The sequence below is a fragment of the Protopterus annectens genome, chromosome 8.part0 (assembly GCF_019279795.1).
Source record: "Protopterus annectens isolate FY-2018-M chromosome 8.part0, PAN1.0, whole genome shotgun sequence".
Classification (NCBI taxonomy): domain Eukaryota; kingdom Metazoa; phylum Chordata; order Ceratodontiformes; family Protopteridae; genus Protopterus; species Protopterus annectens.
In genome coordinates this window covers 1,876,373,462-1,876,392,155 of record NC_056741.1, presented here as the reverse complement: position 1 = coordinate 1,876,392,155, position 18,694 = coordinate 1,876,373,462, and the positions used below count along the sequence as shown (strand labels likewise).

General features: G+C 42.4%; 1 protein-coding gene across 2 annotated transcripts in view; it reads left to right on the top strand.

Moving 5' to 3' along the window:
* The first annotated feature begins 312 nt into the window (after positions 1 to 312).
* LOC122809692 (von Willebrand factor A domain-containing protein 5A-like) overlaps positions 313 to 18,694 on the top strand; it is a 1,295,998-nt gene continuing 1,277,616 nt past the window's right edge. For both annotated transcript variants that reach the window (XM_044081369.1, XM_044081368.1), the window contains exon 1: positions 313 to 399. The gene's annotated coding sequence lies outside the window, so the exon portion shown is untranslated. The remainder of the gene's footprint in view (positions 400 to 18,694) is intronic.

The window sequence follows — 18,694 nt, the reverse complement described above, 5'->3', positions numbered from 1 at the left end:
CTGTTATTCCACTTCAGTATTAAGCAGTATGGAATACACCACAGTAATCTCAGAAAACGGATTAGCTTACTTTTAGAAGACAGCTGAAGTTTAAATAACAAAATTAAGGTAGGTTTAATACTACCCTCCTGATGTTTATGTAGCCCCATACATTTCCTGATTTCCAAATAATCATCCATTGAAAAGTTCCTGGAAACCATGACAATTCTTTTCACTAACGGAAAATAGCTTGACAGAAAGAATAAAAACAGATGCCTGTGACTCATTGCTTATTCTGTTCTGGCAGTGCTTGTGAATGATGTAAGATCATGGGAGGGGACTGCAGATGAGATTCTGACTACAGACAGGAAGCTGTGCAAAAGGCTGCTAACTGGAAACAAACATTAACCCTTTGAAAAGGTAAGAATGCTTTATGAAACTAAATAATTGCAGTACTTTTGCAAAATAATTTTTAAATTTGGGGGATAGAAGGAGATAGCATAAGAAAGGGCATTTTTTAGGAGGAATTAATCAGAGATAGAGACTGCATTGTCTCATTTACTTTAGTTGTTTATTTTTTTTGAAAGCCGATAAAGCAAAGCATAGTACAGTTTTGAACGAAGACTGTGTGGCTGAAGTTTGCAAACAGGAATGATGGATTCAACTGAAAACTGGCTTGTTCTTAAGATGAAATACTTGCCAGTCAGTGCAAAAGAATGAGCAAAATCTTTATAAGACGTACTAAATTTGGTTTATCCTTTCAGACCAAACGGGAATGTGTATATAGCTGTGTGCATGATCAGTTATCACTAACATGCCTTTTTGATATCATATATTTTTGTGTGTATTTGTGCAAAATCAATTTCTGAGTGTTTCATCTTATTAGTGGTTTACATGAATTATTATGGACTTGAAAATATTTTACAGAGATACTTCAGATACGATTGAAGTTCTGTCACTTGGGAACTTTCTAAAGATCATTGCAAAGTATTAAAATGGAAGTCTATGTAAAGCTTCTATTGCAGACATATAGCAGAACTGCCCCCTCCCAGTGATAAGCAGTGCTGGGCAGTGGCTGCCTGATTATTTTAAATTAATGAAAGATAACTTTAATATAACCACAATAACATGACTGATGTTCCTAGCTCTCTGGGGTGGATCTGTAGGTGGTGATGAAAATGAGTTGCAGACAGAATGCTTACCTCTAAATGCTGGTAGCTGCCAAAACTATTCTGTTTTTACAAGCACTCTGACTGCATTTCCAACTTATTTTAAAGTAAATCATTTCTGCTGGTAGCATCTAGAATGTAGAGGTGTCAGGCGCAGTTCCCTAAGTGCTTGTGAGTTTTGAGGCACTTTTGGAAGCTCCACTATGTAGGATGCCACTGACAGAATGATAGACTTTGTCACATATCTGGATTCATGTATTAATACCCAAATATTTGTGTAATGAAAAAAACTGTTTATATTTTTCAGCTACACAATGTGCAGGATTTGATTCTCACATGAGGTACTTGGCTAGGCTTAAAATGGCTCACAAGGGCAAATCGCCTAGTACTAATCTATGAACCTATGAACACATCATGGTGCAGAGATTTTTTTTAGTTAGAAAGTGGCTGCAACCTAGCCTAAAAGCCATCAAATAAACAAGTGGAATGCCAGTAGAGCCAGAACATACAAGTAAAAAACACTATTCAAATGTAGGTATCAGTTTGCACTTTATGTTTTAATGTGAATAAAGTTGAGACTCACAGATAGAGTTGCAGTATAATATTGTATGGATAGTGACCATGCACAGGTTGTGGGTGATTCCAAGACACAGAAAGCACAGCTGTGCAATGGTTGAAATGGTGTGGCATGTAATGCATGCCAATGTGTGTGCAATGTCATGTAAATGAGGAGCCGCATGCTTATGAACTTCATAGAATATGCAAATGAAGGAACCCAAAATGGCAGACCAAATCAGAGATATGTAAAAAGGTGGTACTGTGTGTGTCCCGTGCTCATCCATTTTGATTGCTGAGATTAGTGGTATATAGAAAGGGAGTCATGCTAGAAATAGCAGCAGCAGAAGTATGTGTTGGGAACCCCATTGAAGCCAGTGTGTCTTGGCCATCTGCACTGATGTAGGAGGGATGCATATCACCTAACATACACTATCTGACAGTCCAACAAACAATAGACATTTTCCAAGTAGATAGGGATATCATAAGGGATCTAGCTAAACTATGTCACCTGCATGCTGAATTGATGTATCTATCGCTATGCTCTAATGCATAATAATTGTTTTGCTTCAAAGAAGGGTGTATATTATGGACAGAGTTTTTTCATCTTATTTGGGAAGTAGATATAGTTTGTAGATTAAAATTAATAGGTAGTTCTGATTATGATTTAAGAATGTTAAATCTAGAATGTTAGATTTTAGCTTGGAGTCTAAACAGATTTATTTTGTTACACAGTTTAATGTTCTTTCTCACAAAATTGTTGGGGGTCTTAAAAGAAATAGGAATATACTATTAAGAGATGTTAACATAAAAATATTACCCAAATCTCCTTCCACTTCTTTTTGTTTGGGTATAGGATATATGTTATGTCATAGTTATTTTATTTTTCCTGAAATTAATAGTGAATACAATTTGGATGTGAAGGGCACTGTTTCTGTTGAAAGTGCATGATTGTCCATTTGTGTGTCCTAAACATAATAAGAAAATTGATATTAAAGGACACTTTACTTGTTCTAGTCTTGCTGTAATTTATATTATGCAGTGTTCCCACATAACACATGTAGACCACTTTCCATCTCTATAACTGTGTGTGCACCATCTCTCTGTATCTGTATCATTGACATGCATGTATGCTTGTTGATTTTGTGCATTGCAGCCATATCTGTGAGAGTCCTGATATAATGGTGCTGGTGCTGGTGTATCTTCCCTCTGGTAGGTATGTTCACCTGAGAAAAAAGTGAGCATGTCAGGTGCTGTGTGGGCTGGGGGCACAGAAAAAGCCTGTGTGAGGCTTTCAGGTAAAGGATGTTTGTTATATTCTTGTGAGTCCATGTGCCCTTTCAGTACAGTACTACAGCGGCCTGTGTAATGGTGGATATAAATGACCCCCTTCCTTCTAGGGTTGCAGACAGAGCTGCTGTGTGCTCAGGCAGTGCCTTGTGTACAGTGTCATCATTACCAGCCACAGGTGAACTGCTGACATCAGCCTTGTGCTATCTAGTTGTGAGGGACCCTCCACCAGTGGAACCTGTGAAACCTTGAAAACAGGTGACATCATTGTCAGTACATACACATATATCTCCATGTCACTCTGTAGCATGCTTACTGGTGCACATGAAAACTGTGCTATAAAATATGTTGGAAGACGTACCTTGCCTTGTAGGATGTTGCATTTGTTGTGCAGAGGTGCTTGGAAAGACTGATATGCAAGTTGATCTTTGTCAGTTCCTCCCCTTGTTCATGCATTAATGTGTGCTTTAGACCACTGCAATGGAAATTACTAATGTGTTTTTGTTACTGATAAATAGGTGGTTGGTGCAAGGCCTGTTCCTACATCCAAGCCACCCACAGGTATAAAGGGCTGATCCTCCATTGATATTTGGGAACAACAAAAACTCCTCAACTTTTAGCAGCCACTTCTGTGGTCGTGGTTCACCCCGAGTATAGAGCCTTTTCAGCAATATCTTGTGCCTTTTTCTTTTCAGGGATTGTCATATTGGTTAACCTCCATCGCACCTGTTGAGACCTGTTATGGTTATCCAGGCCATACACATCTAGCATTACCTGCTCCACCTTGTCTGCATCATTTTCATCAATGAAGTGCATGTTGTGTGTGCACTGGGCCTGCACTAGTAGTTAATTATTTCACTATTGAACTTTCATAGGTATTGCCATCCACAGGTGGCCATTTCAGTACTTGTATACTTGAGAGCAAGCCATATTCAGTGGTTGCATATGCTATGCTGCGTAATGTATATGAGTATAACATGCCACCCACCCCTCTGTTATGTACCTGATTATTGCTTATCATTGTACCCATGCCTCTGCATACTGCCTGGGAATCCTGCATCCCTTTTGGCATGCAAACCCAAATACTCACCCTATCCAAGTTCACATCTTCCTTCCCCCACCACACATGACCGATCCTGTGCCATGACAGTGTGATGGGGTCCCAGTTATATACACATAACAAAACGTGCCTCACTCTCTCTGACAGCCATCACAGGGATTGTAGCTGTAGAAGATGTACTTAACCAGACAGGGCTAATTCCTTATCATAGTAATGGTTGTGCCTACAGAGTTGTACGCAAAATTCTTTTATCACATAGTAGTGTGGTTGTAAGTAGTGTTAATTAAGATGGCAATAGTGTTTTATGTAGTACTGACAGCAGACATTTGATGCAGTGGTTATGCTAATGCAGTCATCAAAGTGGATGTGACTCTCTATCTGTGCACAATGCACTAGTCATACATATCAGAGTGAGCCCATACACATCACCTTTTATGTCAACTGTATACTCCTCTGTGAAGCATGTGTACATTTGAAGTATCATGGTGCAATGCCATGTTGCAACTTCCTTGGTATGTGGTTCTCAGGTATATATCTATGTACATGGGGCTGCCGTATTGCTCCTTGGGAGGCCTACTGAGTTTCCATGAGTGCATCTGCAATTGATAAAAGTATGCCTTCTATGGGTATGCCAGACAAAGTAGGATTTTCTTGTTCTTCCTCAACAGGGACTTTAAAAAGCTCCATCTTGTCCATTATGATGCCACCTAGAAGAAGGTGGGCATCTGAAGCAAAGCAGGAAAGGTGTTGATTGATGCCATGGTATTACCCATTTTGTTTAGCAGTGTTGTCATCATTATGATGACATGAGATGTCACCACCTTAATCTGCTCCAGCAATGGGATGTAGAGTTACAGGACAGCGAATCAGAGATGTACTGTATGCATTTTGGAGGGAGAAGTAGTGCCATTATCTTGCATTATGTACACTGTTGTGCATGTATGTTTAACATACTTAGTTTTGCAGCTGCAGAAGAGCATTGCAGTAACATGGTTGAGTACCAGAGAAGGCTGGAGCACCTTTCATAGGTAGGTACTAGGCTATCGGCCTTGGGGCCTATATGAGCCTAGCCAAAAAGGTTCCCTGACTTTTGTCACCAAAGAAAATTATTTTCCTGTGCCCCTGTCAAGCAATGCTACAGAAGTGATCCCCAGGGTGATTTTTCTATTAATCATCCAGTCGTCAATGTTTTTCTTAAAGAGGGCCAATGAGGAGCTTTGCTTGACATGAAAGGGTAGTTTGTTCCAGAGTATAGGAAGCCTCTGCGACAGGAATCTATCCCTCCAGCATGTTCTGTTTATTGTGGTGACAAGGTTTAGGTCCCTGGACTGTGTGGTTCAGAGAGACTGGGATTTCTTTGTGTAGCATGTCCAACAGCTGTGAGTTTGACATAGCTTTGTATGTTAGGCAGAGATCGCCTCTGAGTAGGCGATATGCGACAGAGTAGAGCTGGAGTTTTTTTGAGACAGTCTGCATATGGCATCTGTTTGAGGCCAATAATCCTCTTAGTGAGGTATTTCTGTGTCCTTTCCAATTGTTGTACATGTCTTGCAAGATACATGCCAAACGGGGCACTGTACTCTAATGGGTCTGATGACGGATGAGTAGAGGGGTGCAATTAACTTTTTTCTAAAGGAGAACCCCTTTGTGATGAGGTGTGCCACGTAGAAGTAATTTCTGACTACTGTGGCAATGTGGTTATCAAAGGAGAGACTACTGTCCATCTGTGTCCCGAGGTCTCTTATTGCACTTTGTGTTTAGTGAGCTACCACCTATGTGGTAGTTCATGGATACCGAGTTTTTCCCAAAGGGGGTGACAATGCACTTCTTGGCATTGATCTTGAGACCATGACTGACACCAAGCATATGTCTGTGAGGCCCTTTTGTAGAATGTCAACATTATTAGGTGATTCTGTTATGGCTCCCAGTTTGCAGTCATCTGCAAACTTTGTTAGCCAAAGACCTTCTGTGTTGGCCTACACTTCAGAGAAGTCGATGCTGAATAGGAGGGGACCCAGGACCAAACCCTGTGGTACTCCACTCATCACTGGTCTGAAGTCGGACTTGGAGTCTTCTACTTTTACTCTGTGGGTACCATCAGTGAGCCAGTTGGCCACCCATCTTGTGACATAGGATTTTATGCCCAGTTTAGTGAGTTTATCTATAATTCCAGAGTGGGGGATGGTATTGAGAGCCTTGGCAAGGTCAAGATAGTCTGCGTGCACTACCTTGCCCTTGTCTATGGCTCTAGTGACTGCTTCAAAGAATCAAAGAAGTCAATCAGGTTTAGTAGACATGATCTACCTTTTAAAACCCAAACTGAGTGGGGTCCAGAGTTTGGAGGTTACCTATGTCTGCTTATAAGCTCCAAGATGATATGTTCCATGGCCTTGCACAGCAGGCTCATCAGGCTAATGGGGCAGTAGTTTCCGGGGTCCATGTTGGCACCCCCTTTGTGGAGTGGGATAACTCTCTATGCACCATTCAGTAGGCACAAATCCTGAGGTGAGGCTATGATTGAACATGGTACTTAGGTGGTGTGCCAGTTCTTTCTGTAGTTCATGCAGTACGCAGCCTGGGATGTTGTCTGGTCCCATGGATGCTGTGTTCTTGGCTTTGAAGAGTGCTGTCTTTACTTGTTTATCCGTGATTACAGGGGCTTTACATTCTTCCGATATTAAGATGGGCACTTTGGAGGGTGAGAGAGGGGGGTAAAGTTAGCACTGAACCTATCTGCCAGGATGTTGACAATATCAGTTGGTTCTGTATATTTAGTGCATGATGCGTGGTATGTGTTCTGTGTTACTCTTCTGTATAGCTGCAGGTGTGTTTATATCATGTGTGTGTGATAATCTTTTCCCATTGTGATATCCTTCTGCAGGTGTGTTTGTTAAAGAGTAGGAAGAGAAATCACTCATGCTCACCTCAGTCTCTTCCAGCCATTGCATCTGGTAATGAGTCACAGGGCCCACTAATTCTGCCTGTCAGGAGAGTGATGGATGATGGTCATTTGCTGGAGGTGGCCTGGGGGCCTGTGGTGTGTTGTGATTTTGCATCTCACGAATAGAGCTGAAGGCTTGTCTCCTGGAGGTGGACTGCAGTAGTCTGTACTGTTTTTCTGTTGTCAGTTGAAGAGGCTGGTTGTTACGGTGTGCTGGCAAGTGGGCACCACTTTGACAACATGGAGTTTTTTCTGACATGAGTGGTAGGCCCTAGACAATGGGCTTCCAAAGGAGTAACTGGCCTATAACATTAGTCAATCAGGTGAATGATGGTTTGCTCTACTCTGCTTTGAGCTGGCAGCCTGACAAGTAATTCTTTGTTCAACATTTTATCTTCACTATTATGCTGCAGTACTAACATAATTTTATTATGTAGTATGCACTTAAGGAAATAAAATGCCCAAGGTGCCATGGAGTAGCATTTTTTTTTCCTGCACAATGAACAATCTGAATTATAGTTATTACACAATGTGGAATAACAACAGTGCAGTTACCATGACAAGTGATGGAGCGAACATACTTCTGTTTTTTTTTTCTAGTTAGACATTTAACAGGATGTGGCTATAACTAAGCACAATGTAGAGATAAAGAATGTGTTAGAATATCAATTAGATGGAACTTATTCTGGTATGCAAAATAAATTTTACTAAAAAAAAATCATAATATTGAGCAAGTAGCTGAAATATACCAAAAACAGAAGCTTTCTGTTGTTCTTAAGCAAAATATCTTCCAAAAATATAGTCAAATGCAACATGGAACAATCTGTAAAAGGAGGGAAAAATAAAATAAGCGACTATAAAACTAAAGCAAACAGCAATGAAGGGGGAAATGGAGCACAGCTTTTCAAACATACTTCCATATTGGTTTTCTTTAACATGTTCCTTTCAATAGGAATACTTGACACAAGAACAGTAACTTGCTTATGATTGTAAAGTGCATGCATTGGATTTAAACCCAATTTTCTACCTATATATTAGTTAAAAGGTAACAATTGTAGGGCGGCGCAAAGGTGCAGCAGTTTACAGTGCTGTCTTAAAGCACTTGGTTCTCCTAAACAGTCCCCAACCATGGTGATTTCTATGGAGAGTTGCATGTTCTCACTGTGTCTGGCTGGCTTTTTGCTTGGGTCTCATGTATATATGCTGAATTAAGTTATTTTAGCAGTCGGTTTACTTGGTAGCAGATGTGAAAGTCAACCAATCTAGTTTGCTTGCTGTTTTTGTGCACTAACCCCACCCCCCCATAATTCCCAATTTACTCTTCCTCTGTCTACATACCCAATACCCTCTTTAACATATATATGGAATCTTTCCATCTCTTATTCCACTGTGTCCACAATGTTATCCAAAGTACTTTTGCAGATCCATACATACTGACATTGCAGTGGAATTAAAACAGAAATGTAACCTTGGAATCCTGAATCTCATGCCATTTCTAATGGCACTGTGGATAAGCTTGAAATCCTGAGCCTAGTTTTGTTATTAATGACACTGTTCACAACCTTGGAATCCTGAGTCCAGAATAGTCCCTAATGTCTGCTTGCTCTGCTGCCCATCCTCACCCCTCTGTCCTACATGTTATAAATGATCCCTTCATATAACCTGAATATTATCTTATGACTCCTAAAAGTCACCCCGCACTCTCCAGTATCTAGTGAAAAATGTCTTCAGTTCATGTGGTCTCTGTCATATCTTTTCAGTTCCATCTCACACCCTATTCTAGGGCTTTCCTTTGGACTACTCAGAACAGATTAATGTTTCCCTCCTTGTGTAGCCTTTGTTTGCATACTGAACTCAAGACATAGTCTAACCAGGGCACTGTAGCATGAAGCATTACCAGGTTTACTTTTGGATTCTACCTACTGCAAATATACCCCAGAAATTGTCTGCTGCTGCCACTGACCTCAGACTCTGGTTCAGCAGGACCAGGACAGGTGAGATTAGTGCTTCCATATCCTTCTTCTGCCTGTCACCCCCAGGTCAGTTCTCTGTATAATTTTCCATTTCCAGCGCATAAATGTACAAACAGACAGACAGAGACACACACACACACACACACACACACACACACACACACACACACACACACACACACACACACACACACACATCTTTAAATGTCTAAAAAACAAGCAGTGTTTATGGACAAACTTGTCTAAGCCAGCAGTAATTAAACCCAAAGTCTTTATTACAAAAGGTTAAGTGCTTTCATTTTTTATTTTAATGGAACTTCATCAGAACAAAATCCACACTTTTCCACTTAATTAAATACAAAATTTAAAAGCCATGTGATTTACTTCAATTAAAATGTAAAAACATACTCTACTTTAAAATCATATAATACTCAGTGATAAGACTTTAACAACCAAATATTTAAGAACCATTGTAATATTTCATTTTTAAAAATGGGCTGATAGTACATGCATCATTTAACCCTGGACTACTTGTGGCATTCAATTTTAATTGCCATTTCAGTTCAGCTAAATGTAGATGTGCTTTAACTCTCCAACCATGCATACCATTCTGCATTTGCTCAATAACAAACAAAAAACGTGATTTTCATAAGTCATAATATGTCTATACAGAGCATTGCTGGTCCTTTTATATCAGTCAAGTGTTCATAAATCCTTTCCTTAATCTTCTGGAATTTTCCCTATATAAAAGGCTGGACATAATTTACATTTCGCCATGTAAGTCACTTTACAAAGGCTTGCACGGAGTCTAAGAATAGTGTAAGACGGCAGACAGCCAATATGTCTGCCGAGCGATCCAGCAATAGCTGGCAAGGGCGTGCATGAGAGCTTCTAAAGCTACTCTTGCATGGACAGTGTTATGGTATGCAAATTACCTCATTTGCTGCTGAAAGCTATGCAAATTATGTAAATTTGTGATCCAGGAAACACTAACTTGTCTGTGGAAGAGTAGTGTTATTTGCAGACATCTACTCCGCTGGTAACGGAGTACTGTTCTGCAAATAGCTATACTGAAAAAAAACAGCGAAAGTCCACACTATAAAAATCCACTGAAAATAACGTCCGCTGTGCTACGTGCTTGAATCCACTGAGACAACCGAATAGTCCAAAATTTATTTTATTAAACAACAATACTATAAAATAACAAAACGTTAAGCGCTTTCATCTAATTCAATAGACTTCATCAGCTCCAAATAAAGGATGCATCTAGTTGAGGAAGCATGCCAATGGCCAAATATAAGGCCATTGGCATTTGCAAATGTTGAAAATCTGTAAAATCCATTTTTTTTCCCTGATCGCCGATGTTTAAGCATAGCGCAGAGGTGCGCAAACGTGTTGCGCTTTAAATAAAATGAAAAAAATTGAAAACTAGCCAAAAATGGGCATTTTCACTAAAAAGCTTGTTCTGCCATGCAGGTGAATGACAGGCTGAAGACAACATGGCTACTGAGTAGTGGTTGCTAAGGGGGGAAGCTCAGTGTGAGAGATGTAACCAAGCATTAGTAGGCAGTCCTATGCAAATGAGGATAAGGGTAGTGAATCCCAATTTTCCCTGGCATGTGAGCCATGTCCCTAGAGTGTAAGTGTAGGAGTAGGGGAGTAGAAGATAGGTGACGTCATGAGGGGGTATGTCTGAAAGACTGTAAGCTGATTGGAGCACAGTGGCTTGTGTTTGCCCTGAGTTGCTCAGGATTGCAAGAGGCGTGTCTACAGTTGTCCTAGCTGAAAACAAGAAACCAAAGGTGTACACCATGGATATATCTGAAATTTCTTGCAAACATGCGTACACCGTGTGTGCGCGCATGTGCACTTGTTTGCGTGGCGCTGCCCTTGTGGAAACAGAAAAGGAAAAGGAAGGAAAAGAAGTGGTAGAAAGTTAACCAAGGAGAACTAGCAGAGCTGCCAGGTGAAATATATCAGAATCAGCCAATTACACAGGTAGTAGACTAGCCCAGCCCAATTACACAGGCAGTAGACTAGCCCAGCCCAGCCCAGCACTTTAAACTCTGCAAACAGCAATCTACCCTGTTTTTTTCCCAAGAACTCTGCAACACTACAGTATACAAAGAGTGAAAACTTAAAAAGCTTAAGTCAGACAAAATGTTAGGCTGCTATTGCTATCATAAACCAACATGTGCAAGATGCTGAGGGTGATGTTGTAAATGCTGCTGAGCAACCCACAGTGAGGAGATGGAGAAGAGTGTACAGACCCAGGGTAACCTACCAGGGGCTACATGAGCTGGAGATAGTGGAGTGCTATAGAGTGGACAGAGACCTCCTGCAGCAAATTGTTGAGCTGTGCCGGCCACGCCTCACACACAGAACCAAGAGAGGGGAACCCATCCCAGTGGATACCAAGGTATGTGTTGGCCTATGAATACTAGTGACAGGTACCTTCCAGAGACCAACTGGCAATGTGATGGGGGTTTTACAGGCATCAGCATCCAGGGTACTGCACCAGTTCATGGATGCCATGTCAGCACATGTTGGTGAGCATGTATATTTCCCCAATTCCAGTGAGGCATTGGACAACAATATGCTTCTTTTCCAGCAAATAGCAGAATACCCTGAGGTAGTGGGTGCAATAGGCTGCACGCACATACACATCCAAGCACCAGCCAGTGAGTGGGGTAGGGTCTACATCAACTGCAAGCGCTTCATCTCCATCAACTGCCAGGTCGTGTGCGATGCCCAGGGCATAATAATGAATGTGTGTACTGGCTGCCCTGGAAGCTATCACGATTCCCACATCTGGCATCTGATGCAGCTGTACCAGAGATTTGGCAATGAGGACATCCCTGACGGTCACCTAGTCGGGGATGCAGGATACGCACTGGAGCCATGGCTGATGTCACCCATCAGAAATGCACACACACCTGAACAAGAACTCCATAATGAGGCACACGCACAAAAAAGAAACATTATTGAGCGTGTGTTTGGGATGCTCAAGTCACGGTTCCGGTGCCTGGGCACATTTGGTGGAGCCTTGCAGTACTCACCAACTACATGTACCCAAATTGTCATGGTATGTGCCATGGTACACAACATGATCCTGCAAAAACAACTGCAGCAAGAACAGCATGGGGTAGGGCCAGACAGCCCCCCACCATTGCCAAGGCCTGCACAGGCACAAAGTGACTTGGAGGAGGAACAACCTGAACCTGCCCCAGTAGGCAGAAGGAGGCATGCCCAGTATGCCTTGGCCTTGGCAAAGAGGCAACGCATGCCACATACACTGACTCAGTAGGAACCCTGGGAATGACACCTCTCTCTGACTCGCACATGCAATAAAAGGGATGCCTAACTTGACACTACCTGTTTTCAAACATGTATAGGGAGTGTACTATGTGCATCCGACACAGGCAGCTCTGCAGCACCACCTGAGGCATGATTGCCCTATTTTAAGCAATATAAAGCAGTACTAAGCACATTTTACCACTATTTAGCATATTTAAGCACAATTGCGCAGAGCTGTGCACTGCACTAACCAGCGCAATGTCGGGCAATGTTGAGCAAAGTTGGGCAATGTTGGGCAAAGTCGAGCAAAGTCGGGTAAACACGCTCACATCTGCTTTACTGTTCCTTAACCAGTCAGGTCTGCCCAGCAGGAAAATAAAAAGCAGTTACAGGGCTCGAACTCAGGATACTGTGCACTATAGTCAGTACTGAACCACTAAGCCATGACAGCATTTCACTGGCACAGACATAGCAGGACAATTGTAGACTAACGCAAACACAAACAAATGCTGTATCATGCCCTCTGAAGAGACATATGAGTAACTTTGCCCCAGGCCTATGCGGACAGATAACAGCAGGCCAGGCAGTGTGATGTGGGTTGGGTAGGCTATGAAGTCACAAACTAATATACATGAAATTAGAAGCTAAGATCTGTAGTACAGTAGTATGCCTCAAGCCAGTACGATAGGCAACAGTACAGACTGAAATAGAGTACCTGACATATCAGTGCAGGCCTAGCAAATGTGTATGTGTCAGGTGAACCCCTCATCCTATGTACACCCACAGTAACAATCTGGAGTTCCCCCCGGGTAGAAATGTACAAATAATAGCTGTCCCCCCTGTATGTAGAAATGTTGATAAGTCTATGCAAAGTGACTCATGGAAGCCCTGCAGGCACAGCATGCTTCCTGTCGATGTACAACACAAAGGTGAGCCCTGAAGTAAAAAACAACTTGATTTTTCACTCACATATAGTATATATGTCCATACTGGCATGTTCACACACTTAAATTTAGCAAATTTCAGTCAGCAACATACAGAAAGGTCATACTGGGCGTGCTCACACACTTAAGCCATATCTGAGTACAGCAGTGGGCCACACATATCTGGCAGTTGCAGTTCTTACCCCAGAAACTTGTCACTATTCACCAATCCTGCCTTGCGCAGTTGCAGTTCTTACCCCAGAAACTTGTCACTATTCACCAATCCTGCCTTGCGCACACAGTTATATGAAAACAGACCCATATAATATATTGGACTCCTGTCATAATCAAACTATGTACTACAAGTACCAAGTTGTTCAAAGAAAGTGAAAATTCAAAGAGGATCAATAAATCTCCAATCAGTATCATCAATAAACAAAGAGCACTCCTAACATTATCCAATCCATATTCTGGCAAAAATATTGTCAGAGTCCATAGAGAACCATGAAGCTTTCTTTCGCTATGTCACAAATATCAATGTAAACACATATATGTTCTGTGTCACTGCAAAGTGTAAATGAATACATGTACATGACTGACATTGCCAACATCTTGTCAGACAGGTTCATACATATTTACCCCCCTCTCACTGACAAAAGGGCCCATTATCATACCTGGAGATTGTGAAAACCCAGAAATCACATATACAATGGTTAAACAGCTCTTTCCAAACCTAAAACCACAGTGAATATGGGATGGCATGGTTTCCCTAGCTGTGTCATATGTGAGGTCCAAAACAAACAGACCCTGCACCTGAACAGTCTGAGACTCACCCTCTGTACAGGAGGATAGGAAACATTTGAATGGGTTACAGCAATGTTTGGCACACACCACAAGCCTGATCTGCGAGGCCATGGAGTCCATCATGATGGAACTCATAAACAGAGCTACTGGGAGCCTACAAACACCCAACCCTACACATTTTGGTTTGGTCAGGGGCAGATCATGGTTCCCAAACCTGCTAGACTGTTTTCATGGCAGTCACCCAGGACATATATCAATGAAATGAGCTACACACGTTCCACATAGACCTTGAAAAGCCCTTTTCCAACATCCCAGACACATGTCGTATCCACAAAATCAACAACCTGTGCATAAATATTTATGTCATCTGATGGATTGCCAACTTGGAACCAGATGCATCTCACAAGGTAAGAACTGTGGTCTCCTGTTCAAGCTGGTAACAACTGCTGTCCCCCATGGCTCAGTCCTGGGACCCCTCCTGTCTGGTGTATATTTTTCAGAAATACAGTCAAACACACAAGGGCTATGTTTAGCAAAGTTTGTGGATGACTGCAAAAGAGTTGTCATAATTGTTGTTTGGGACAACAGAGAAATCCTTAAAAAGGGTCTCAGTCAGACAGATGTGGTGTCAAAATTATGGCCTTGAGCTACAGTCAGACAAATACCACATAGGTGCCAACACCCTAAATATGGAGGTGATAATAGGGGATCTATGGACACATGTGGATAGTCATCTCTACTTCCAGAAACACATTCACAAAGTAGTTAGAGTACCACAACACACTTGCGATGAATCTGACTAGGCACCTTCAGCAGCTGGAAAGACCACTGAAGTACCTCAACAAGAGGATTACTGACCTCAAACAGTTGCCCCATACAACAAGACTGAATTTAACTCAGTCTGTACTCTGTTGCATACTGTCTACTCAGGAGATCTCTGCCCAACAGACAGGTCCATGTCCAATGCAGAACTGATGTACATGCGCTATCTGAAGTAAACCCAAGCTCACTGTACCACATGCTCTAGGGATATCATCATCACAACATTAAATAGAACATGTTGGAGGGATACATTACTAACTCACAGACTTCCCTTGCTTTGGAACAGGCTCCCAACTGACATTAAGCCAAGTCACTCACTGACACTCTTCCAGAAGAGCCTTGATGAGTGTAAGTGAAACTGAACTGTCACACCATGGATCACTTCATCAGCTCTACTACACAGAGGCCTAGGGAACTAACTCCATGGGTGGTGATAGCTGCACACTCTGGCCATACTTATAAGGAAAATAGCCTATTACCTACCTAGGCAGAGATATATGTAAGAGGGTGACCATGACAGGGAGCCATCCAGGACTGTCCCACCCAGCACACATCCCAATGTCAAGAAAAACATGAGGTGCACATATCTCCCACTGTACATAACAGCCACCAGTATCTGTAAGCATTACAGTGTATGTGGTCCATGTGCCTGCTGTACAACATGACTGTACAATGAAGTACACATCTACTATTTGTAGACATGTACCTATCACATAGGTTCATAGTATGTACAATGAAGTACACATCTACTATCTGCATAGGTTCATATCTCCACGAAGGCATATATCAGCCTACTCAAGTTGTGCAGCTTTCACCACACCATTGGGTAGTCTCCCAAGGTCTAATTCTAATAGTTAGTACCCTAAGCCCCTTTTTAGTGGGGCTGCTGATGTGATGCCTGGCATGAATTGTCTGTTTTCCATCCACTCATCAAAGTTCCAATTGAAGAGTGTCAGTGAGGGGTTCTGTCTGATGTACATTGGGACTCTGTTCCACAGTAAGGCAAGTGTCTGGGATGGTACTCCATCCCACCAGCATGTTGTATTCATCGTTGTGATGAGGTTCATATCCCTGGAATGTGTAGGGTAACTCAACGTTGTTATCTGTAGATGGAGCATGTTCAACAGTTATGTATTGGACATGGCTCTGTATGTTAGGCAGAGTGTGCCTCTGAGTAGGCGGTACACAACAAAGAACAGATTTAGTTTTACCAGTTGTGTTGCATAACACAACTGTTTGAGGCCAGTAATCCTCTTTGTGAGGTACCTATGTGGTCTCTACAGCTGCTGGATATGCTAAGTCGACTACATCCAAAATGATGCACTGTACTCAGTGATGGGTCTGATGATGTAAGAGTAGAGTGCCAACACTACCTCTTTGAATCCTGATGCAAATCCTGTGTTGATTCGGTTCATAGGTTCATAGGTTCATACTAGGCTATCTGCCCTAGGGCATTTATAAGCCTAGCCAGAATGTGTTTGGCTTTCACCACCCATTTTAAATTTATTTTGCTATGCCTTTTTTCGAGGTTAGTTTACTGTGCCTCTGTCTAACAGTGACACAGAAGTGATACCTGGGGTAAACCTACGATCTCCCATCCACTCATCAAGATTCCTCTTGAAGAATGTCAATGAGGGACTCTGCCTAACCTGGACTGGGATTTTATTCCAGAGTGAAGGGAGCCTCTGGGTTATGAATCTGTCCCTCCAGCATGTCCTATTTATTTCAGTGCTGAGCGGTGGGCCACATAGGATCTCCCAATCACTTTGGCAACATGGTTGTCAAAGAAAAGATGACTATCTACTTGTGTCCCCAGATCACTTATCACCTTGTCATTTTTAAGGGGGTAACACCTATGTGGTAGTTTGTGGGTATTTTGTTTTCAACAAAGAGGATCACTATGCATTCCTCCATAGTGAGCTTCAGGCCATGATTCTGACACCACACATCTGTCTCATAGAGTCCCTTCTGGAGAATATGTCTGTCTTCCGGAGAATCTATTATGGCAAACACTTTACAGTTCCCAGCAGACTTAATCAACCACAACCCTCCTGTGTTGGCATGCACATTTGAGAAGTCTATACCACACAGGAGGGACCCCTGGACTGTACCCTGGGGGACACCAGTCGTTACCGGTGTAGAGTCTGACATGTAGCCAGCAACTCTTAATGTGTGGGATCTATCTGTGAGCTAGTTTGAAATCCATCTTGTGATGTATGGATTCTTGACCAGGTTGGTGAGTTCATCTATGATACCTGACTGGGTAATGGTGTCAAAGGCCTTAGCGAGGTATAGGTAGGCTGTGTTGGGCTCATTTCAATCATCTGTAGCCTGGTAACTGTCAAAGAAATCCTCACAGTTCAGGAGGCATGTCTGCATTTGACAAAGCCAAACTGGGTGTGCTCAACTGTGTGAAGGTTCCCAATCTCTGTATTGTTGACTTCCATTATGATTGGCTCCATTGCCTTGCAGAACACACTCATCAGGCTCATAAAGCATGAATGCCAAGGGTGGCCCCACCCATGTGGAGTGTGAAGAACGTTGCTGTGCAACATTCTATGGGTAGATATCCTGTAGATAGCATGTAGAGTGAGGTGTAAGTATCCTTGATGAATATGGATACATCCCTACCCTATGTGCTATGATCCAGGTTCTGATGCTGGAAGGTATGGAATGAGTAGTATCCTGGTAGTGCTGGTTGCTCTCTGGAGCCTTGAACTAGGTTTCTGTTACTGCACAGATATCAGTATTCTCCATAATGAGAAGTGCCTCGAGTGTGTGCATCTGGAGGCTGAGACTTCCGGCAATGAGTAGTATTTAGCTCACTTTGTGGTTATTTGTGTTGGTTACGGGGTTTGGTTTGTCCTGCGTGACCGCTGTCCCACACCTGAAGTCAGTGCCTCATTGGTCCCATCTGACCATAAGCTAATTTCCCTACATATCCACATTCTGGACCCCCCCCCCCATTAAGGAAACCATGTTAAAAAATGTCTCCAAAGCGAACTTCATGCTTCTAAAGACAGAAGTGCTGAACTGCAGGACACCCATGCAGATGGACAATACAGTTACGACTACTGAATCCTTCACAATTGCACTTTATAAGCACTTACATGACTGCATGCATCGTGCTATCCCAAACAGAAACAAGACGCTATCCTCCAAGAAAAGGAAGCCAATCTGGTCTTCCCCTGCCGTAAACAAACTTCACAACAGAAGGAAGAAACTGTTGCAAAAGAGGGTAAAATCCCATGAGGGGACGAGCTCCATGGTCAACATCAGTAAGAGGCTGTGATCCCTGATAAAATCCTCCAAAGCTAGTTATGAAAACAAAATGACACTGATTCTAAAGACAACCACAAAGCATTCTATAGCCATGTCAAGAATCTCAATGGCAGCACTCAGATCTGCTCTGAGTTACAGCACAATGGCACTAAATATACAGACCCAACTGATATTGCCAACAGCCTGGCAGATAGGATCAGTGCTAACTTTACCCCCCTCTCACCCATGAAAGAGCACATCTGTATAAAAGAAGACTGCAAAGTTGCTATCATCATGGCTGCACAGGTAAAAAACACTCTCCAAAGCCAAGAACACAGCATCCATGGGACCAGATAACATCCCAGGCTGTGTTCTACACAAACTACAGAATGAACAGGCACCACACCTACATACCATGTTCAGTCATAGCCTCACCTCAGGCTTTGTGCCTGCTGAATGGCGTACAGTGACGGTTATCCCACTATACAAGGGGGGAGCCACCATGGCCTCAGGAATTTGCACCCCATTAGCCTGATGAGCCTGCTCTGCAAGGCCATGGAATGTATCATCATATAATGTATAAAAAAAGACATTGGTAATCTCCAAACTCTGGACCACAA